Raw genomic sequence first — 23,865 nt, 5'->3', positions numbered from 1 at the left:
GAAGATGTGTGGACAGAGGGGTGTACTGTGGGACACTGTGACACACTATAGCCTCCACAATGAGATATTTTCTAGGCTTTGTTGTTGCTGCTGCTGCTGTTGGTGGTGGTGGTGGTGTGTGTTTGTGTGTGTGTGTGTGTGTGTGTGTGTGTGTGTGTGTGTGTGTTTATTTGGGGGGTGTTACAAGGCTGAAGGGCCGATGTGAGGGGACAGGGAGATGAGTAGAACCGGGGTGCATAATGTGAAACTCACAAAAGATCAATAAATGTTTTTTAAAAAAACAGATAAGAATTGTTAAAAAGAAAATGGGGAAAAATAACATGCAAAACTTGTCAACTGAATCAGAGCTGCCCGGAAAAGAGGTAGGGAGAACGGGAAAGAATAAATCAGTAATGACAAAAGAAACCCGGTCCTGCGATTTCAGAGACATGAGGCAAAGGACTGCCTGACTTGCCTCAGTGGTAGTTCTATCTGGTGTCTGCCCACAACCTGAGCATCCTTGACAGAGAAAGGCAGGGGGCTTCTTGGGGCTCTGCAGAAATAGGGAAGTCACCGCCAGTGCCTGCCGAGAGCTGCAGACTGGGCTCTGCTCATCCGTTGACCTGAAAAGGTGGTCGTCATTGCCAGCATCAATTTGTCTGATAGCTTGAAAAACATGCTCTCTCTTAATTCTGCTTATGTGTCTTGGAAGCTTCGCGGCTTCTTCGTTTATTAAATCTTCATTCTCCTTCTTCCCAGAAGCTGCTCTTTAAAAACACATAAACAGTTCAGTGTGAAAATTAGCCGTGCTTGATTCATCATTCATTCTGGAAGAGCGGCTTTTAAAAAGACAGAGGGAATTAAGCTGAGAGTCAGGCTGGAGATGTGCGGGCCTCCCTCTGCTTTGAATTAGATGTGTTTAATGGGAACATGGCCACTAGGGCTGTGAGGAGTGGGGGGAAAAATCTATTGGCCCTGCTGATACTAAACATTCCAGCTGCGAACAGGATTCGTTTTGGCATACACAAAGTGAATAAGCACGGACACCCTTTGAAGGCCTTTTACAAAGACCTGGCCTCTTCCTACCTTTATCAGTCCACCAGGTGTTACCTCTGTGGAAACCCGCTCTTCCTCAAAGAACAGCTCAGATCCCAAAGCCCTGAATTGTAACCATCAGTGGAAAGTAATTTTGAAATTTTCATCAGAGTCCCCATTGAGGTACAGACTCTCTACGCACTGGCAATCGGGGCTGTCCACCTGCCAGGCAGGTGATCCTCCTAAAAGCCCTGTGTGAGGGGCCTTTAGTCCCAAGCTCTGAGTAAGGACTCCCGGAATTAAAATACTGGAGAGAGGGCGGGAGCTCACACTGTGAACCCCCTGCATTGTTTTAAGTGACTTTGGGAGGTGCGCCAGGGTGGAAATCGCTATGTAATTCTATGAGAGTAATAGAAGTGGGCTGGAGATGAGAAGGTGCGCGTCCAGAGCAACCTTGAAGACTCCACTGAGCCTTGGCACTCACATAAAATGATGGGCGTGGGGGTAGAGTGGTTATCATGATGTCCGGGTAGGAAGATGCCTGAGATCCATTTGCCAGCCAGCCTAAGGCAGCCAGGGGTCTCCAGGATCAATGGAAGACCGTACCTCACAAGCATAGGGAAAGAGTGATTAAAGAAGAGACCCAGTGTCAACCTCGACCTTCACGTCAGCACACACACAGGCAGACACGCAGACACCGCACACACAGCCATACACACCAATAGTGTAACAACCCACCTTCGGTTAAAGTCATTTTCCACGACTATGCACAGTTTCTGACCAGCCTGCCTTTCTTAAGATGTTCAAGATGACTTTAGAAGACAAACTCAGTGTCGAAACAAAAAATGAAAGCTTCTGCAATGAGAAACATTTTCATGTGTTTAGTTGAGAAAAAAATGCCCCTGCCACATGATGGCTCTGTGTCATACAACCAGGACTCTGTGACTGACAGTGGCTCCCCAAGGCGTAGCCAGAAGAGCTTGGATATGCAGTAAGGTCACCTTGCAAGTGTGGAAGGCTAAACCCAGCTTCTCCAAGGAGCTCCCAGTCATTGATAAAAACAGGTATGACTTATAAGAGCCCAACTGTGTCTACGTTCTTTCTTCAACATCTCCTGGTGTTTCAGGAGCTTCAAAAATTGGTTTCTTCCTTAAGTGAGAATTGTTGATCTTATTGGCTTACTTCTTTAATTTCTATGTTTAGTTATACATATAAATTATATACATGTATATGTGTATATATACAAACATATACATGTATCTACATATATATACATATATGTGTGTATATACATTATATACATGCATATATACACACATACATAGACATACATGAACACACACAGACACAGACACACATATATACATATATACATATATATACACATATATACATATATATATATATATATATATATATATATATATATATGTTCATGTGAATACAGGTAGCCTTAGAAGCCAGAGAGGCATTAGATCTCCTTCAGCTACAGTTATTGGCAGTTACAGGCTGCCCAACATGGACGCTGGGAACCAAACTCCGGTCAGCCATGGGCCAGCTAGCTTGGAGTATGCTGTCTAACAGCAGAGACATGCTGGAACTTGCTACGCTCCATCTGGACGATGCAGTAAGAGCAATTTAAGCTTATCCCCGACTTGCTTACAAAAAATGAGACTCACACTATGGCTGTTTTATTTGGCTTTGACAATTACTGGGGGTCTCCCCTAACCTACTGTTCTAACTACAGGCCTGGGTACCTCCCTGCGGGTGTACCCCAGATACTTGTTGTTTCTCCTGGCCATGTACTCATGGTTCCTCTCCCCTTGTGGCAGCCTCCTTGCCCTCCCCAACCTCCTCTTCCTCCTTCTCCTCCTCCTTCTCCTCTTCCTCCTTCTCCTCTTCCTCCTCCTCTTCCTCCTCCTCCTCCTCTTCCTCCTCCTCCCCCTCCTCCTTCTCTTCTTCCTCCTCCTCTTCCTCCCCCTCCTTCTCCTCTTCTTCCTCCTCTTCCTCCTCCTCCTTCTCCTCTTCCTCCTCCTCTTCTTCTTCCTCCTCCCCCTCCTCCTTCTCCTCTTCCTCTTCCTCCTCTTCCTCCCCCTCCTCCTTCTCCTCTTCTTCCTCCTCTTCCTCCTCCTCCTTCTCCTCTTCCTCCTCCTCTTCTTCTTCCTCCTCCCCCTCCTCCTTCTCCTCTTCCTCTTCCTCCTCTTCCTCCCCCTCCTCCTTCTCCTCTTCTTCCTCCTCTTCCTCCTCCTCCTTCTCCTCTTCCTCCTCCTCTTCTTCTTCCTCCTCCCCCTCCTCCTTCTCCTCTTCCTCTTCCTCCTCTTCCTCCCCCTCCTCCTTCTCCTCTTCCTCCCCTCCTCCTTCTCCTCCTCCTCCTCTTCCTCCTCCTCCTTCTCCTCCTCCTCCCCCTCCTCCTCCTCCTCCTTCTCCCCCCCCTCCTCTTCCTCTTCCCCCTCCTCCTTCTCCTCTTCCTCTTCCTCCTCCTCTTCCTCCCCCTCCTCCTTCTCTTCTTCCTCCTCCTCTTCTTCTTCCTCCTCCCCCTCCTCCTTCTCCTCTTCCTCCTCTTCTTCCTCTTCCTTCTGCTCCTCCTCCTCCTCCCTCTGGGTCTCTCCTCCTCCAACCAGGTCACTCCTCACCCACCTACCTCTAATCCCTCCAGTAGATGTCCTCTCACCTCCACATGTGCACCGTGAGTCACAGACATGTACGTACACACACACACACCATAAATTAGTGTTTTAAAAATTAGGAGGTATGAAAAAATGCCTATCACAGGACCCTCCCTTTCTACCCACATTGCATTTAAACTGATTTGTTGATAGAGAATTGCATATTGTCTCACCTGCTTTTCATCTTTACCTCTGTTATGTAATTTGACAATGTTTAACTCTGCCCCCCCCCAAAAGAATCTCCCTACCTATTAGCATTCGGCCCTACTCTCCCTCACCCTGTACAACCTTCGAACTCTAAGTCTCTAGAGAGCCGGGTCACACATGGGCAGCTTTCACAGCACTGGGGTGAGGAGAAGAGGAAGAGAGGAGAGACACCATGGAGTAGGTGAGTTCTCAATACATGGGCATGAGGGTTGGCCAATTGGAGTTAAGATCAGCCCAGATAGAATACAGCAAGTTATAATTCAGGGTTATTGATGGGAAATAGATTCTAATAGTTGAGAAGTTAGGTATCTGCCCAGATTTAGTGCTGACTAAGGCTTATTACAAACATAAAGTTGTGTGTCTTTATCTGGGAACTGAGTGATCAAAGGTGGAGTAGAAACCCCAAATTTGAGATTAAATATTTACTACTACAGCTCTTGTTTATGGCTGAGCCTGTACCACAGGGCATCTGGGCTTTCATCTTGTGATAGACATGTGAGCTGGTCTCTTCTTTGGTAGGGTTATAAACGGTGCTGTTATAAACATGTTCAATGCATATGCATTTCTGCGGGAGGTGTGGGTGCCTCCGTTGGGGTTCCTATCGCTGTGGTCAACACCATGACCAAAGCGACAGTGGGGAGGAAGAAAGGGTTTTCTTCTATCTTACAGCTTCCATCGCACTCCATCATGGAAGACGTCTGGGTGGGAATCTGGAAGCAGGAACTGAGGCAGAGGCCTCTGAAGCATGCTCCTTCCGGTAAGCTCAGTTTGCTTTCGTGTGTGCCCTAGGGCCCTCCCATATCAACTACTGACTTGCCTATAAGCCAATTTGATGGACGCATTTTTTCCCAGTAGAAGTCCCTGTTACCCAGAAGTCCCTGACCCATGTCAGCCTGACAGAAACCTAACATTTTACAAAATAAACAGCCTCCTGTTGGAGCCTTTTGTTTGCTTTATTCACTTTCTTTGTTTTAGTTTGGCTGTTGACGTTGTTTTGAGACAAGGTATCACTGTGTATCCCAAGCTGACCTCAGACTGGCAATCCTCCTGCCTCAGCTTCTTAACTACCGGGATTGTAAGCGTGAACCACCACACCCATAGCAAAAGTTTTCATTTCTCCAAATCCCCTACAACACTTGGAACCGTCTGTCTGTCTTTAACACAGTGGGTGCAAGGTGAAATCCAGTATTTTTTGGAGTTTGGTTGACGACTTGGGTAACTTTCGGGGACTGTCTGCTCCAATCCTTTGCTTTCTGTTTTATGATTGATTTACTTGTTTTGTTTTTTTTACTACATTTTTCCTTACAGCATTCTAATTGACAAATCATAGACTTTGCATTCACGGAGAACAATGTGGCATTTTGATGTGTGCACACAATGCAGAGTAATTAAATCAAGCGTCATCAATGTGTCCGTCATCTTCCTTGACGTTTGTTGGGGGACACACTGGGGCTTTGCTGTCCATCATCTTGACTGCAGTCACTTGACAGTGCAGCACATCTCAAGACTCCTTCCTTCTGCCTGCCTCCCCACCTTTTATCTGGCAACTTGCAGACCCTCCTCCCCATCCCAGCCTCTGCTAACCCCATTCAGTTCCTAGGGAGTCATTTTTTCTTGCACCACAACATCTCAAAGTCTCTGCCTGCCTGTGCCTGGGCTTATTTCATGCTGGTTCATGTTCTGTAGGAGATGGCTGCAGAGCAGAGCCCTGAGTATCCTCGGCCACAGAGAGCAAGGAAGTGAGGGGAATAATGAACAGTGTGATTCTGACAGGCAACGGAGACCAAAGGGCAAAGCGAATTGCAACCAAGGCCCTGGCTTCCTGAGCTGCAGATGGCAGGATGGGTCCAGCTGAGCAAAGAGAAGCTGGAAAACACTAGCCACCTCCAGCAAAGCAGTAGACTGGAAGTCCCAACTAGAGATGTCCACAGTCCCACAAGCTTGAAATCTGCTCTGCGTAGCTGGTTTGAGAGAAGTGACGGCCCTGTTACAGAAAAGGAACTGAGCCCTCCCAATGCTGCACTCCCCACGCCAGAAACCTAGCTGTTATCCATACAACTGCCACGTCTTTGTCACCCTGTCACAGCAGAGGGCCGATAGATGAGTCAAGGACACTGTCAGAGCCTCAGGCCTGTGTGAACCTGAGTGGAAGGCTAGCCCCTCAACACCCAGGTTGCAGCAGGACCAGCAACTACCAGAGGCATAAGCCCATCCCTACCCACTTCAGAACCACAGGAATCCAAATCCTGTCCCTTGGGAACTTCCAGAAGACTCACCTGTGTCCTAAAACTCCAAGGCATGGCTATCAGGGTCACAAGACTAGAAATGAGTTTCTCCACAGCCCAGTCTTGCCACCGATGCTACACTGTCACTCACACTCACCATGAGGTTGAGGAAAAGTCACATCCGTGTTCTGCATCCTTACTACTATGGTGCCAACACCACGCACCCTGGTGGCACTAATGTTTCCTCTGCCCATGCTCTGAAGCTCTACACCAAGGGATACCAAAGCCACAAGCCATCTACACATGTTCCCCAGAATGTAGATAATGTCTGTCCTCCAAAGCCTGTACCTCCAGGAATGTAGATAACCAAGCAACAAGCCCCAAAATAACTCATGGGCAGATCTCTGCAGCTCTTAGCATCGAGACCACGATAAGACCACAAACCCCTGCCGTGTCCTGTAAAAATACAGCCATGAAAGTTTTTGTCAAAAGTACGTAAGTTACGTAAAGTCACGGAGATTGCAACAGCATACCTAAGAGCAACACAGATTCAAACAGAATTCCAGAATGAAGAAGAGAAAATAAACACAAAGTTCTACCCATAGCTAAGAAGCAATTTACAACAGTTGATACCTTCTGGGAAAAGGATTATCAGTCTTCACTAACAGAAAAGGAACCATGTCCAGGATAGGCCCAGGGCTCAGGGGTAGCTGGTACACACACACACACACACACACACACACACAAACACGCACACACACACGCACACACGCACACACACACACACACACGCACAATGTATTCTGTTTTGCTTTGTTTTTTCTTATTGGTTTTCTGCTTGTTTGGATTCTGTAGATTTACTTTTGTTTTGAGAGAGAAAGAGAGAACATAGAGTGGGCAGGGATGATAATGGGAGGAGTTAGGGGAGGAGCAGGAATGTAATCAAACATATTGTATGAAAAAGATAAATGAAAGAAACAGGAAAATAGGGACAAAGAAGTAGTGCTCACAAGGGCCTGTGCTCACACATAAGCACCAGCAAGACCAGGAACATTATACACACAGGCTAGTTTCTTTGGTAAACTGGGATGTCTACCCATCTTCCACTGGGAGTGGCTAACAGTCTGGTGATCCATGCTACGTATACAAACATGGCCACACCCTAATCCCCTAGACTATTATACTTATCCCAAAACCTTCCTCTCTAGATCTTTATCTTGAGCATTGTTTCCCAGTCCAGAGAAATTCTTAGGGGAGAAGCCACATGAACGTTATAGCTTGGTGACCTCTATGATGACGTAGACCATACCAGATCCTCCCCTAGGTCTTTGAGCTATAGAACCCATTCTTATGGAAGAGAATGGGAACACTGCACAAGCGTTTCCATGTAGTCATGTCTTAAGCTTTGATGTGATCATTGTCAACCTCTTTTCCAAACTTGTACTTAAATATGTCTAAAATAAGCCGCACAGGGTCAGGCTCTACAAGTTGGAACCAACACCCTCGACTGAGTCATGCTGAGCCATGCTGAGCCATGCTGAGCCATGCTGAGTCATGCTGAGTCACACCGGGTCATACTGAGCCTTGCTGAGTCATGCTGAGCCATGCTGAGTCATGTTGAGCCATGTTGGGTCATACTGAGTCACGCCGGGTCATACTGAGCCTTGCTGAGTCATGCTGAGTCATGCTGAGTCATGATGAGCCATGTTGGGTCATACTGAGCCATGATAAATCATGCTGAACCTGATTTCCTTCTTGCCTCACTCCATTCTTACTCTGCCAGCCCTCATGTTTGCAGAGGCTCCCACGCTGCTATCACCAGTTTTTAGCATTATTGGATCTCTGGAAATGCACTGTGGGAAGCCATGTCCAGTGTAGACTCAAGCCACTGTGTTCCTGAACAAATCCTTACAAGTCTGACTAAAGAGGCACTCACAGATACTCCTTGTAAGAACTACAGCTGAAGAAATCTCATGGATGTTCTGTGTGTGTGTGTGTGTGCGTGTGCGTGTGTGTGTGTGTGTGTGTGTGTGTGTGTGTGTGTGTGTGTGTTCACGAGTGTGGGAATGCACATCTATGTGGAGGCCAGAAGCTGATACTCCTTTACAATTGCTCTTCACCTTATTTCTTGAGGTAGGGTCTCTTACATGAAACCAGAGCTCAGCAATTCAGCTGGTCTCCCTCACCAGAATGTACTGGGGGTCCCTTTTCTCCATTTCCCAAGTACTGGAATTACAGGCTAATCACACCAACCTGGTATTTTTATAAATGCTGGGGAATACAAACTCCAATCCTCATGCTTTCCGAGAAGTGTTGTGTTGCCCCAGTAAGCCACCTCTCCATCCTCCAGAGGCTGGGAAGTTTCTACCCAACAGAATCCTGCATCTCATATGAATCATTTTTTCCTACCAAACCTCTGCCATAAAATTTGGAGTGGCTGATATAACAGATGTCTGTGTGTTGTGTAGGTATACGAGAAATATGAAAAATTATTACTCCTCCAAAAAACCAGATTTAAATTTCTCCAGAAATAGATCCTGATTTGAAAGAAATCTGCGATATATTGGAATTTTGTTCCAAGTAATGATGTTAAGGAAACTGAGTGAAAAGACAGGTAGCCCAACAAATGAAAGAACAATTCAGAATGTGGCTGAGAAACTCACCAAAGAGATATACATCACAGAAAAAGAACAAATTGAAATCTTGGGAAAAAAATTATCAATTACTGAAATAAAAACTAGGAGATCTTCTACCACACACTAGAACACGAAGAAAAAAAGTTTAAGCTTGAAGACACCTACTAGACAACAGAATTTGCCCGCTAGACAGTCAGAAAAAGGAGGAGGAGGAAGAGGAGGAGAGGGGAGGAAGATGAGGAGGAGGAGGAAGAGGAGAGGGGGAGGAAGAGGAGGAGGGGAGGAAGAGGAGGAGGAGGAGGAAGAGGAGGAGGGGAGGAAGAGGAGGAGGGGAGGAAGAGGAGGAGGAGGAGGAAGAGGAGGAGGGGAGGAAGAGGAGGAGGGGAGGAAGAGGAGGAGGGGAGGAAGAGGAGGAGGGGAGGAAGAGGAGGAGGGGAGGAAGAGGAGGAGGGGAGGAAGAGGAGGAGGGGAGGAAGAGGAAGAAGAAACAAAGAATTGAAGAGATAGAGTCTGCATAGCAAGTAGGAACTTATTAGGTAGACAATAGTCAGACTGTGAGAACTCCAGAGAAGAAACAGTGAGGTATTATAAAATCACAAAACAGTAGTTGAGATTTCCCAAGTCTTCAAAGAGACTTGGACATCTAGATAAGAAAAAGGATCCCAAATATACTCACCAGAAAGAAAACAAGACCCAAAATTATAGCAAAAATGAAAATACACTAAAAATAACAAGATTAAAACATCAAGTTATATACAAGGGAATCACCTTAGACCCCAACAGACTCAGCAGAAACCTTAAGATCCAGAAGAAGACTGGATGATAGCTGCGAACTCATGAAACAAAAACAAACACAAAACTGTAGGGAGCGGCGCGGCAGCTGTATGATAATGAGGTGAATCTGGCGCCCTCCTAACAACAGTACTGAGCATGTGTGGGGTTTTGCACCTGACGTCAGTCTGGCTGGGGCGGTACTATGCTAAATGGGAGTTCATGCCGTGCCAATCTCTGGAGGACAAGTAGCTGGGATGGCAGTGGGGTGACTCGTGCCCCACCAATCCCTGAAAGAAGATTAGCATACTGTTGTGTATATAAGCCGAGCGGCAAAGCCGCTCGGCCTGGTAACACTTAAAGCTGTAACACTTGGAGCTGTAACACTTAGGGCTGGCTGCCGCTGCCTCCCTGTATCAACAAAGAAGGTGTCCTGCAGTAAAGGCTGTTGAGAAGAATCCAACCGTGTTGCATCTTCCTTGCCGGACGAGGTGGGCACGACACAAAACTATTAATAAAGTATTATATCCAGCAAAACTATCCTTCAGAAATTAAGGTGAAATAAAAAAATCTTTCTAAAATAAGCAGAAATGGGGAGTTTGCTATCACCTGATCGTCTCTGTAAGACATGCTTAGGGAAGGTCAGCACAGAGACACGAGAGAGCCAGCCGTCAGCATGAGAAAGCACAGACACAAAAGAGAAAGAATAGTCAAACCTTATCATGACCAAAGATCATGACACAAAGTGGAAAGATCACGCAATATGCAGAATACTCAGTAAAATACTGTTCTTGTTTGCTTTCTGTCCCTGTGATAAAACACCAACCAAAAGCAACTTGGGGAGGGAAGAGTTTGTCCTGTAGGTTGCAGTTCATGGTTAGAGGAAGCCAAACCAGAAACCTGAAGCAAGAACCCCTGAAGGACACTTCGCTCACATCCGTGCTCTTGTTTCTTAGACCTTCGCAGAGCACCTGCTAGGGGTAGCACTGCCCACAGTGGGCTAGGGGCTCACACCAATTAGCCCTCAAGAACATGCTACTCAGACATGCCTTACAGGCTGATCTTATGAAGGCAAGTCATCACTCCATGCCCTCCCTTCATAAGTACGTCTAGATGATACCCAAGATCAACCATCAGGGCATGAAGAAAGAAAATCCAGACCTACTAGAATCAATATACTCTCTAAAGATGTGCAAATAATGTCCCAATTAAAATGCCCTGTAGAGTCATTCTTCTTGTCCCAAAATTTTACTTTTTTAAGGCTGAATAATACCCCACTTCATAGTCATTCTGCTTTTAAAAAAATTCTTTACATTTTGTGAACGATATCCTGTCCAGGTTGATTTTACATGATACTGCAATGCAGATCTCCCTGATATATTGATCTTCACTCACTTTAATGTATCCATAACCCTGGAACAGCTGAATTATATGTCAGTCCTATACCAACATCCATGATCATGGATCAGTACAGCGTAGCGCTCCATTTGTCTCCTTGACACAGTTTGACTTCTGATAAAAGTCACCCTAATGGTAATAAACAGTAGCCCACTGCGGTTCGAATTTGTACTAAGCATCACCAATCAAACCAGTGACCGCATTCCTGTCACCTTTTGGGAGCGTCTAGGTTCACGACCTATGTTTTTATCCGTAACCACCTTACCTGACTCTTTGAGGTCGGCTCACGTAGTGTGAATGATGACTCAGCAAACACACAGTTTGCAAATGCCGTCTCCCATTCGGTACGCTCCCCTCATTTTGCGGGATTCTTTCTCTCCCCGTGCCTGTGGTTTCTAGTTTTAAATAACCCCACCGTATGTTTGTTGGGTTCAGTGAGCTTTGAAGGTGATAGCAAAACTTCAAGTCACCGTTGGGCAACTTTCCTCACCTGATTCCGGTTATTTCTCTTAGTTTTGGGGGTCTCTTGTTAAGCCTGTAAATAAATTTGATACTATTTTTGTGAATGGTATGAGATAGGGTCTATTTTTTTTTCAGATTGCGGGTAATCATCCTTCCCAGAATTATCTGAGGTATAAGAGAAGCTGTGTAGCGAGGAGCTGAATGCATTCCCAGTAAGAAAACGGGCAATTCAAGACCAAGCTGAAGAGAAGTGAGGAGAACGGGACCCTTGTCTCGCCCATCACCTTACAAAGGATGCGTTCAGTTCAGCTCCTCACCACACAGCTTCTCTTCGTCCTCATTTAATGTCAGCTGCATTGTTGTGGATATATTGATCTATCTCTCCATGCCAAAGACTACGCCCGCTTCATCCTGGTGAATAGTTCTTTTACCGTGATGACTTGTTTACTCATATTCTGATTCCGGCCTATTGTTACTTTTCAGTTATAGAACAGGCATCTGGCTTTATTATCAGGGCAATGCTGATGCCATAGAGACAAATTGGAATACTCGTTTATTCTTTAAGCTTTTGGAAGAAGTCAATAAAGAGCAGATACAATTTTTAAATGTTTGGTAGAGTCAACAGTGTAATAGACCTGGCCTTTTCTTTTTTTTTTTTTGGAGCTGGGGACCAAACCCAGGGCCTTGCGCTTCCTAGGTAAGCGCTCTACCACTGAGCTAAATCCCCAGCTCCATTTGATTTGATTTTTAATTTAGTCATTTGTCACACTGATTTCCTATTTGGGCTGAATTTGGTTGTAAACCTCTGTATTCTTGCTCTCTGCAAGCATGCTGTCTTTCCCAAGATTCAGGAAGATTTCCAGGCCTTATGCTGAAATATACTTTTCTTGGCCCTTCATTATCCTTCTGTAATTTCCTTCCATTTTCTTTTGCTTTTTCATCTGTTTTTCAAATATCCCATCGTTAGGTTAACTAATACTTTCTTCTTCAAAAAAAAATATCGTATTATCATCATCATCATTATCTTTGTATGTGCGTGGCCCGTGAGTGTGTGTGCACACGTGTCATGGGTGGAGGTCAGAGAATGACTTTCAGATATCTATCCTTCACTTCTACCCTGAGATTCTGGAACTGAGCCCAGGCGGCCAGGTCTCTGTGGCATCTGCTTTTACCTACACCAAGTTTTTATTTCTTTGTTTTCCTTTCTTTGCTAGAATTCTTGTTTTGCTTGTAAGTTGTTTTCCAAATTCTGTTTGTGTCTCTAAATGTGTGTTCCTGTAATTTCCCAACTTTGCTGCCATGATGATCCTGAGTCCTTTGCAGGTAGTGGGGTGCTGGGAGTCATTCCACAAATCTCCGCTTCTTCAGAGTTTATTGTCAGAAATTTGTTTCTTTGGATGATACTATATTTCCCTAATTTTTCACAATCCCTGAGCTCTTGGGCTGGTTGCCAAACCTTTAAGGAATGACTCTTTCTTATAACCTTTGCTGGTATTCCTTGGTGGTGAGTGGTCTTCTCTTTCTCCAGCCAACCTAAGATTCTGGTTGGACCAGTGAGTGGTGACCCCAAACAGGAAGATCTGTCGTTCTCTAGTCTGTTAGTGATAGTCTGAGGCGAAGCAGAACCACGGGCTCTCTATATTCCTATGAGATCACTGGCTGGAAGCTGCAGGGAGTTAGCATTGCTAGCTGAGTCCTACACTTCCGTGGGCAGCAGTGTAGATTGTCTTTCCCAACTAGTCAATAACTGGAGATTGGGTCCTGTACTGGAGCGTGACCTAAGGCCAGGCTCTGAAGCTATGTGCGATCTCGGAGATCATTACTCAACAAATTGGACTGGAAAAGGACAGGCTACCCTCTTCAGACATGCGTTAACACACTCTCCTCCGTGCTGGGGTACTGTCGAGCGTTAGCGTTGAAAATTGACTTATTAACCATACGGCAACCAGGCCAAGCAAGCCAGATGTTCCGTCTCTGTTCCTCTCGGCACTGCCCCGCCCCCCTTCTCTGTTCTCGGCACTGTTCCCGGTGTCTGCCGAGGAAAGGGTTAAGGAATGAACATGGGTTTGTCAGAGTCAGAGCTCAGCAGCTGGCCTGGGCCAGGCCATATGTTCCTCTTGCAGATAGATAATCACTAATGCAGACTGGGAAAGTTTCAAGAAAAGCACTGGGGTGAGAAAAGAAGCCAAAGGGTTGAGCCTGAGAGGCCCATCAACCTCACGTCCTGCAGTGCAATGCTATTGGCCAGCTTCTCTCATGCTGTGTTGGCACCGACAGAATTCTGAGCTGCCACCAGGGTCTCTACGCTGTTATTCTGAACCCCATCTCCTGTTCTTTGTTTCCTCACTGACCCCAGGTGGTCTAGTCCCAACAGTCCCCACATTATTTCCAGTGAAGGTACACCACAGTGTACCTCCTATGTGGGGAACCAGAATGGCAATGAAATACAGTATTTAAGTCCTAATGTCTCCTCCCTCTACTAAAAAAAAAAACAAAACACAAAAAAAAAAAAAAAAAAAAAAACAAAACTCCAAGTCCAAGGAAAGCTTATGGGAAAGACAGTGCAGAAAAGCAAAAATACCCTTCCACCCTCAGTGGACCACTACTGTTCTGCAAGGTCACCTAAGTGTCTATATCATCCCCAGAAGGCGCCCTGGTGTGCAGATAGGCGGTACTCATTCTGCTTGGTGGATGTGGACAAGTCCTTCATCCCGCCTGTTATCAGATCCTGTAATTTCATTACTGGATTGTTATAATAATTCTTTCTTGCCTTGTATATATATTCTGGAAATCCTGGATATCCTTTAAATAAATATATGACTTGCAAAGGTTTTCCCCATTATAGGACTTGTTTTACAGTCTTCGTGATATTCCTTGAAGCAGAAAATGTTTTCAGGTTTGGGTGTATTTTTTAAGACTGTATTTTTATTATTTTTATTATTTTCTGATATGCATGTATGCGTGTGTGCATGTGTGTGTATATGTGTGTGTATGCATGCACATGCACCTGTAGGTGTGTGTGGACATGAGTGCAGTGCCCACATAGGCCAGCAGAGGGTGCTAACTCCCCAGGAACTGGAGTTTCACAATGGGACTACACAGTTGTAAGCTGCTAAATGTGGATGCTGGGAACCAAATTCTAGTCCTCTGGAAGATCAGCAAATGTTCTTCTCTAGTTCCAGAGTTTTCAGGTCTCATAGTCTAAATTCTCAATCTTCTCTTAACTCTTGTACTTTTCATGCCATAATCTATAAAATTTAATATCTGTATTAACAACTTTTCCTATTTCTGTGATTACCATTACCAAAGCAATTTACAAAGGAACGTGTTTAATTGGGTTTATGACTCCAGAAGGTTAGATGTTTATGAGGGTGGAGCCAAGGCTTGGTGGCAGGAAGCTGGGGATGGAACTGAGAGTTCACATCTTAATCCATAAACAGGAAGCAGAGAGGAGTCTAGGAATAGTGTAAGCCTTGTTAAATCTCACAACCTGCTTCCAGTGACACACCTCCTCCAACAAGGCCAAGGCTCCTCCAAAAGGCCACACCTCCTCCAATAAGGCCACGCCTCCTCCAATAAGGCCACACCTCCTCCAATAAGGCCACGCCTCCTCCAATAAGGCCACGCCTCCTCCAATAAGGCCACACCTCCTCCAAGAAGGCCACACCTCCTCCAAGAAGGCCACGCCTCCTCCAAGAAGGCCATGCCTACCCCAATAAGGCCATGCCACATAATCTTTCCCAAGCACTTCTACCAACTTGGGACCAAGTGTTCAAATATGAGCCTATGGGAAGCCATTCTCATTCAAACCACCACATATCCAATATTACATATTTATTCTCATTTTTATCACTCATTTAAGATTATAACTTACCTTGAATCGATGTCTATGTCTGATATAAGGTGAGAATTCAAGTTTATTCATTATCTTACATGAAAATCGTCAGTTCTCCCAGCACTATTATAGAAAATATTATATCGTTTCTTTGATCACATTCTATTGGTCTTTATCTACTGTAGTTTTCCATGGCAAATTTTAGAATTCGTAAAAGAGCACTGCTCTGAAGTATGGCTTATTGTTAGAGCAATTATAGAAGTAGAAATTTATAATACTGTATATAAATAATGTTTTAAAGAGCAAATATATGCATAGATTCATAATATAAACTAAGGTGGTGAGACAGAGATCTGGAAGCCAGAAAAGTCATTTCCTGTGTTAGGAGGAGAAGGAAGAGCTATTGAGGACTTTTCTCAGAAACCCTGTCAAACACAGAACCTAAATCACAGAGTAATTGGGATACGTACAAACTAATGGGAGAAGTAAGAACTTTACCTTTGATAGATATTAGAGGACAGAATTAGTAGACCAAGACCCAATTCAATCGGTAAGTCAGAACACATCCATTGAAGGAAACATGCTGTTAAGTATGCCAACACAGTCCGGTCAGCCCCCGTGTGTTCCAGCGTCACACAACATCTTTTTGAGTGTTAGTTTTCTCAACAACTGGAACTGAAGAGAATTGTAACCATTTAAAGATTTCTGTTGTCCGTTTTTGTTTTGTTGTTTGTTTGTTTGTTTGTTTGTTTGTTTGTTTTTTACCTTAAGTACCTTGGTGCAAAACCCTCAATTAAAATATTTTTTAAAACATGAAGAACTTTAATTAAGCCTTTTATATAATCCAAATGCAAAGTAATTCCCAGGCGCGGATCATGCCCTTCTGCGCTTTCAATTCCTCTGCCCCTTGGCGCCCACCTGAACAGCCCTGTATGGTTTCCGTGACATCTCCATCTGCGTTGCTCTCCCAGTTCTATAACTTCTGTACACGAACGGAAGGACATTGTGACGCCGAGAAAGTTAGTCTTGATGATGAGTCGGGGGACAATGACACAGACTGATTAAAAGCCCAGGGCGGAGCCTGAGCTCCGGGTTTTGCTCCAAAATGAGTCGCAACCAACCTACAACCTGGAAAGTCCCGGAGCTACTGTCTGCACTCCTCTCCGCCAGCTTTGATAAGCCGCCAGCTATCGCCTAGGCTCTTTCCTCTGCCCACCTTAGCTCCGCAGAATGAAAACACTAGACAGCTTTAGTACTTTAGAATTTGTCAGATATCACAAATGCTGGGTGTAGAATCTCCCGGTGTAATCCTATCAGCTACCAACTACTAGCTCCCCTCAACCTCCTCGGTCCCTGCCCACAGTGGAGGCAGGCCGCAGGCCCTAGGTTTCTCCATGGCCTTACATAACTGATGCTTTCTTCTTCTCCCAACGCCTGGCTGCAGACGCCTCCTCTATTCCTGCACCTCTTCTCTTCCTCCTGGGACCCAGAAGCCCCTCCTTTCCCCTTTGCCCAGCAATTAGCTATTGCCTTCTTTATAGATGAAATCAAGAACCAATTAAGGAAACAGCGCCTCCCCCTACAGATTAGCACCTGGATTGAGGTTGAGGGAGGGGAATGCAAACGGTTGGGGGATGGGGGATATTTTATCAGGGACTATTTACTCAATAATTTTATTGTACCAGTTTAAGTTTCTCGAGTTTAATAATAACGGCTATATGGGAAAATATCTTTGTTTTAGGAGATACTTGCTGAAGAGTTTAAGAGAGAAATGTCGCATTGCCTACAATTCACGTTACCATGGTTCAGGAAAGAAAATCAAGAGCGGGAGGAAATATAAGCTCTACTACAAAGTGTCTCATCTGCAGCTGACACCGCTGTGAATACAACATAACTGAATGGCAACAATCCAGCGTGGTGGGCGTCATCCGAGGCCGACAAGATCACGCGTTTTCCTTCGCTTTCTCCTTTGTGAGGTTTGCTCATGACCCCATCCACTTCCCATTCCTCCGCTTTACGTGCTGTTTGACTTATGTTTGTGAAGACTTTAAAATTTGTGCCCATTTTAAATAAAGGTAAAATGGAAAACAAAGCTGAACTTCACCCAATTATGAGACCCCAAAAGAGGAAACGTGAGTTGGGGGCCGGGGGAGGGGGAAGGTGTTTCTAAAACTCTAAAGTCAGTGAGCTCAGGATACAGCTCGGTGGTAGAACAGGGTCCTGTGTTCAGTCACTAGACCACCCAACAGCAAATAGAAAAGGACAAAGAGGTAGCACCAGATGTTTACATGGCCTCATGACCATGATGTGTCGGTAAAGCACGAAATAGTAATGCCAACAGGTGGGTTCCTTTTATATTTTGAAATGGCGTGTGCAACGCACATGTATCACGGCCTATGTGGGACATCCAGAGGTGTCAGAGGATAACTTGCAGGAGTCAGTTCTCTCTACCACGTAGGTTCTAGGTATTGAAGTCAGGTTGTCAGGCCTGGTGGGGGCAAACCACTTTACATGATAAGCCATCTTGTGGGCCCCAACGTGTGTCTTTCTAAAGACAGATAGACAGAGATTAATCTATCATGTCAGAATAAAAGCAGAAGAACGTCTCAAATGAAAAAGCTAGGAGGGCAGGTGACTGCAAATTAGGATAATCGGAGAAGGAGAGTCTGGAGAGCTGTTCAGGGTTAAAGCGCTCACACTCGTGGTTTGAATAGGTTTGGTCCCCATAGACTCCTATTCCAGTGCTTGGCACGTAGGGAGTGGCACCATTAGAAGGTGTGGCCTTGTTGGAGCAGCTGAGGTCTTGTTAGAGGAAGTGTGTCACTGGAGGGAGGAGTGAGCTTTGAGATCTCTGAAGTTCAAGCTATACCCAGCGTAGCACACAGTCTCCTTCTGTGTCTGTGTCGGCATCTGAAGATGTATAACTCTCATCTCCTCCAGCACCATGTCTGCTTACATGATGTCGAGCATTCTCCATGATGATAATAGACTAAACCTCTGAACTACAAGGCAGTCCCATTATAAGAGTTGCCATGGTCATGGTATCTCTTCAGAGCAATAAAACCCTAACTGAGACAGAAGTTGGGAACAGAGACTGGGGTATTGCTGTGATAGGATGTTTTTGTTAGGAGCAGTGTGGGATTTGGGACTTTGGGTTAGGAAATCAGCTGTACACTTTCAGTGGGGCTTAACGGGGCATGGAAGACAGAGGTGCTGGGTGTGGTTTGAACTGTGACGGCATGTCTCAAGAGGTTTCAGAAAAGAAGAACGTTAGTCAGTATACGGCTTAGAGACCATTCTTGTGATAGTGTAGCAAAGAAAATACTGCTGATTTTTGCCCTTATCCGAGATGTCTGCCTGAACCTAAAGTAAAGAGTTTTAGATTAATTCCACTGGCAGAGGATATCTCAAAACAGCCCAGGACTGACTCGGTCCTGTGGTTATTAGTGGTCACTCTTACAACGATCTATGATGAAAAGGTGCACCCTTGAGCAAGAAAAGTCACAAAATGTACTATTTGAGGAGAAAGGGGTCAACAGGAAGTGGACTGAAGCTAAGTCCGGTGTTCAAGGAGTTAAGCAGATTAAAGATATTAAATGAAATAAAGGGGGTGGTGGCCTCAGAGCAAGATCCCACCAGCTTCCAACTTCCCTGAAGAGATTAAAGAAAAACTCAGAGCCTGGTGGGTGGCCCGTGCCTTTAATATTCGTACTTCAGAGGTAAAAGCAGGAGGATCTCTGAGTTCAAGACCAGCCTGGTCTACAGAGCGAGTTCCAGGACGGACAAGCTTAGACAGTGAAGGAAAATGAAATTGAGAAAGGGTCCATGCTCCAGCCCCGGAAAGCAGCAGAACTTGGCGGTTTAGAGTCAAGGATAGAAGAGAAGAGTTCAGAATCTCCCTCTGTGACTTAGGAAAGCTACCGAGGCAAGATGTGTGGCAGGGGTGTCCCTGCCTGGAGGCCCAGAGCAGCCATTGCATGAAGTTGAGAAGTCGAAGTTGCCTTAGAGAGCCAAGGGTTTTGGAGATCCCCGAGTTGTGAGATACCTGTCAAGGAAAACTGCTAACAGGGAGTGGAACCAGCCCAAGAGAAGGAAGGGTGTTGTAGTCAAAGGAGTTGGAAAATTTGAAGAGCATTTTGACATCAGACATGGAGGCACACAGTTTGTAGTTTGTCCAGCTGGTTTGCAGTCTTGGTCCAGTGTTTCCTCGCTGTGTTCCGTTCTCTACGTTTTGAAACAGTAATGTATATCCTGTGTCATTATGGATTGGAAGGAGGTGATCTGCTTTTTAATTTTGACTTTATAGGGGATTACAGATAAGAGATTGCATGACTCTCAGAAGAGACTTTGAACTTCACTTTTAAACATTGTTGAGACTGTGATAGACTACGGGGGCTTTTGAAGTTGGACTAAATGCATTTATGTTATGGCTACGTGTCTATGAAAGGCAGGAAGTGGAATGTGCTGATTTGAATAGAATAGGCATAACCTTCATAGTCTCATATACTTGAATGCTTGCCTATAGGGAGTGGCACTATTGGGAGGTGTGGCCTTTTTGGAGTAGGTGTGGTGTTGTTGGAGGAAGTGTGGCCTTGTGTGAGGAAGTGTGTCACTGAGGGGCAGGCTTTGAAGTCTCCCGTGCTCAAGCTACACCCAGTGTGGCTCACAGTCTCCTTCTGCTGTCTGTGGACCAAGATGTGGAACTCTCAGCTCGTTCTCCAGCACCGTGTCTGCCTGCACACTGCCATGCTTGGACTAAACCTCTGAAACTGTAACCCAGCTTCAATTAAATGTTGTCTTTTATAACATTTTACAAGAGTTTCTGTTGTCGCAGTGTCTCTTCACAGCACTAAAACCCTAAGTAAGAAAATCTGTGTTCCAGTTTCCAGCACCTACATGGCTGCTCACAACTTTCTGTAATCCCAATTGAAGAGACATGACCCCCTTCCTCTAGCCTCCATGGACACCTGCAGGTAAAACATACATATACAAAAATAAAATCAAATGTCAAAATAATTGTGTGTATGACAGAAAGTGAGTCTGGGCAGAGGGTACATGCATTGGGAAAATGTATACAAGCCTGAAAAGCACCGGCCCTTTTTCAAATCTTTTCTTTGGAAGAAATACTTTGTTACATTTTTCTTTGTGGAAGACCCTGCCTTAAGCAGACCTCAAATGGGCAAAATGCTACCACTGTATGTTATGTTATTCCAATGTTACCAACCAACAACTCTCAGTTCATACTCAAAGGAGTGCCCAACCTGCATGCCAGCCTCATGAGCCCCTGACTGACTATTAAAGCAGCCCAAATATGATAAGCTCTGTACAGTCCAAAGAATAATCTATGATAGTCATAGATTTTGAATGAGTGAGTTTCTTAATTATATACCAAACCAAAGTAAAGGAATGAATAAAAAGAGATAGAAGATGAGTAGATAGATAAATAGATAGAAGATAGATAGATAGATAGATAGACAGATAGACAGATAGGTGAGAGATAGATAGATAGGTAGGTAGGTAGATAGGTAGATAGTAGATAGATAGTAGATAATAGATGTAGTAAAACATCCTTAAATTTGATGCTCCATCATCCTACAGAAACCAGATAAGGAAACCCCATTGAAGGAACCAGCTGGGGTTCCCAGTGAGAAGTCCCAGGCAGAGCAGAGAGTCCCTTCTTCCAAGCCAAAGGACAGAGTGCAACAGATAAAACTAGTGACCATTTAGATGCTCACAGAATCTAGTGGCTGAGGAAGTTAGGGCAGTCAAGAAGAGTTCCTGGTAGGGCTTCCCTCTACAGCTGACCATCTGACTTCTCTCACCCACTGTAGGCATTTTTCTATCATGGGATTAAACAATAGCAATCTTGCTGGAAATGATTGGCCTTCTAGCTCTCCTCAAGGGCACAATGGTTTCTACTCTTGGACTTTTTGTTGTCTCATCACCTCCCTGTCATAAAGTAGACGGGATCAGCCCATCCCCAGACAATAGCCTTGGAGGACAATATGAGAGAAACACATGTGGGGTTGAAATAAGGTGGCTGGGGCTTGAAAGCTCATTTCCAGATCCAGTTTCTCAGTGAACTCATGGCATGTGACAGTTTAGCAACACATATTGCACTGTGTCCTATCGGGATGTTCAAGGTGTCAGATGCACCCACTTCACTACACTCCACCACCCGCAATGGCTTGGTCCTAGAAACCTCACTGGCACAGCCAAGGAATGAAGAAAGGACAGATGCACAGACACGTGTACAGAAAAACCCAATCGGGTTGGCTGTGCGCACTCTGATGGAGCTGCACCAATTACATGTAAGGCACACAGTGGGGAGTTAATGGTCACAGCAGACGTCTGTAGGTGAGCAGTTTCAGACTGTGAATACCCAGGAAGAGGGGACTGAAATTCCTCGTAATTTTGCACGCAGTGGTGATTTTACATGACCTGTCCACATTTGCTCTGAGACCCAAGGAAGGCACTGTGAATATCGTGCCTAAGCCGTATGACAAAGGCAACACCCTCAAGTGTCTGATCTGAGGCATTGTCCCATGCCAACAATACACATTCACTCAGTATTCCATACTTCCTCTAGACTGGCACTAAGGCTTCCTCCAGCCCCTAGGACATATCCCTAGACCTTGTCTATTCAGAGCAACAGCCAGTCCTCGGAATGTCTGTCAAGTTGGCAGAGCACGAGAAAACAAATTGGTCATGGAGACACCTTGCACTTCTGGAAAGCACTCACAGTTGAAAAGACAGCGCACAGTAGGCCTACCTTCCGGCTCTATCCTCACATCCTTCTCACTCGGTGCTACCAGAGAAGTCACGAAACGGGGAATTACTTGGTAACCAGAAAGAAGCACTAAGGAGCATCTTCATCAAGTATGCATTTGCTTTGTGGGCTTTAAAACAACATTAGCCATCAGACTACCCTTGTACATGTAGATTATCCATTACAACAGCACAACCCAGGTGCTGTTCCAATTTACCTCCAGCACGATGGATTTCGTGCCTTCCCAAGTGATATTTTCATACTTCATAATTTTTCTGAACATCATCAAGAAAAAAAATAATGAGAGAGGAATAAAGAAATAGCTGGATGCCAAGAACATCCCCAAAGTAAAGAACAATTTTCTTCAAATGGGAAGAAAACAGCATTTTGCTGCTCAAAGCTCTAGGTAGCTTCTCTCTTTAGGGAAAGATATTTGAGCTGTGAAATATCTTCCCTGGCAACGTGTTCATGAATCACAACAATTACCTGTTTCTTTGGATATTGAGAGCGCTAATTATCCACACCAAAGTTTAGATTGGACAGCTGTTACCTGACTCCACTTAGGATCCAATATGGAATGCATTTGGCACGGAATAGTTTCCTTCTCCTTCCCCACGATAAACATTGAGAATGAATTGGAAGACTTTACTAAGAATTACTAAAGATATCTAAGGAAAGAAATGATAGCTCCAGGCGCTGGAATCTTGGATTAACCGTTAAGGGCTTAACCACCAGGTCAACATGATGCAGTGCTGTCAATGCAGAGCTAGTTTAAAGTGGGTTAAATTGGTTACTACTCGAAAGTGGCTTAAAGACGGGAGACCTGACCAGAAAGTATGTTAAGCAGTGGAAGATTAAAAGAATGTTGTGTCGGTTAATACAGAGACTCACAACTGGTCAACATGTCAGGGTGTCTGTGCGGGCTCAGCCCTAAATGGGACATCTACATCATATCCCACCCCTCGGGGCTCAAGGAGCATCCCAGAAAGGTGGAGCAGAAGATTTATAAGAGCCAGGGGTCAGGAAAGCTGGGAGGAAACAGGGTCACCTGAATATGGCAGGACCTTTACACTCAGCAGCAGCTGCTGTGCTCACCAGAGCAAGACAAAAGCATTGGGATTCTGGCACGGATGGGGAAGGGAAGCTCAAGCTCCCCCCTGGCTGAGCTGCTATTGACAGTTAAAGGCTGTTGTCCTCTAAGGAGAATCCATTTTCCTCAGGGGTGTGGCCCCTGGTGCGCTGACCCCGCTCCAATAGAGGAACTCACACCCATGTGTATGTGGGTAGCACTAACTGGGTTTGGTGAGCTAGAAAAGAGAGAGGGTTGGGGAGGGGTGTGGACACATGAAATTGGGCAGGGGATACTCGGGGTGAGGGGATTCCAGGATGAACATGACTGAGATACGTTGTCCACATGTCTAAAATTCTGAGAGAATAAATTAAAATATGTCCAAGAAGAAGAAAGAAAGACAACCGAGTCGCGCTACAAAATGACTCTCGGGAGTGCAGATGGGGAGGGACGTCTGGAATCTGGGTGGCTGTGATTTGACTGAAGCTAACATCTACTGAGCCTTCCCTTTCACCCTGGACCACAGGAAGACCGTATTGCATTACAGTTACCTTGGCAAGGCAGTGGTGAAAATGGCGTCCCCACTGAAAACGCAAGTAGAAGAGAGGGTTGAAGCAATTTTCTAATTTTATTTGCGTCCTGTTTCTGCCCACTCATTCAAATAAGATTACCAAATGCCTTCATTTTGCACTTGAATGAGTTGTGATTGATGGGGAGAATCAAATACTCAAGGCAAGCTTTCAGTTTCTTTGCTACCTTTTTTATTCAAGTAATTAGCAACAATAGGCGACTTGGAAACTTGAGTCAGGAGAT

General features: G+C 45.1%; 1 long non-coding RNA gene across 1 annotated transcript; it reads left to right on the top strand.

Annotated features, from left to right (window-relative positions):
• Nucleotides 1–2,508: 2,508 nt before the first annotated feature.
• On the top strand, nt 2,509–17,552 carry LOC102553594 (uncharacterized). The gene is made up of 4 exons (XR_005504051.2): nt 2,509–2,641; nt 3,983–4,068; nt 4,557–4,644; nt 16,956–17,552. It is a non-coding gene; the product is annotated as an uncharacterized LOC102553594 (long non-coding RNA).
• The last annotated feature ends 6,313 nt before the right edge of the window (nt 17,553–23,865 follow it).

This window comes from Rattus norvegicus, chromosome 4 (assembly GCF_036323735.1).
Source record: "Rattus norvegicus strain BN/NHsdMcwi chromosome 4, GRCr8, whole genome shotgun sequence".
Lineage (NCBI taxonomy): Eukaryota > Metazoa > Chordata > Mammalia > Rodentia > Muridae > Rattus > Rattus norvegicus.
Note: the sequence above shows the minus strand (reverse complement) of the source record. Positions and strands in the feature narration are given on the sequence as shown.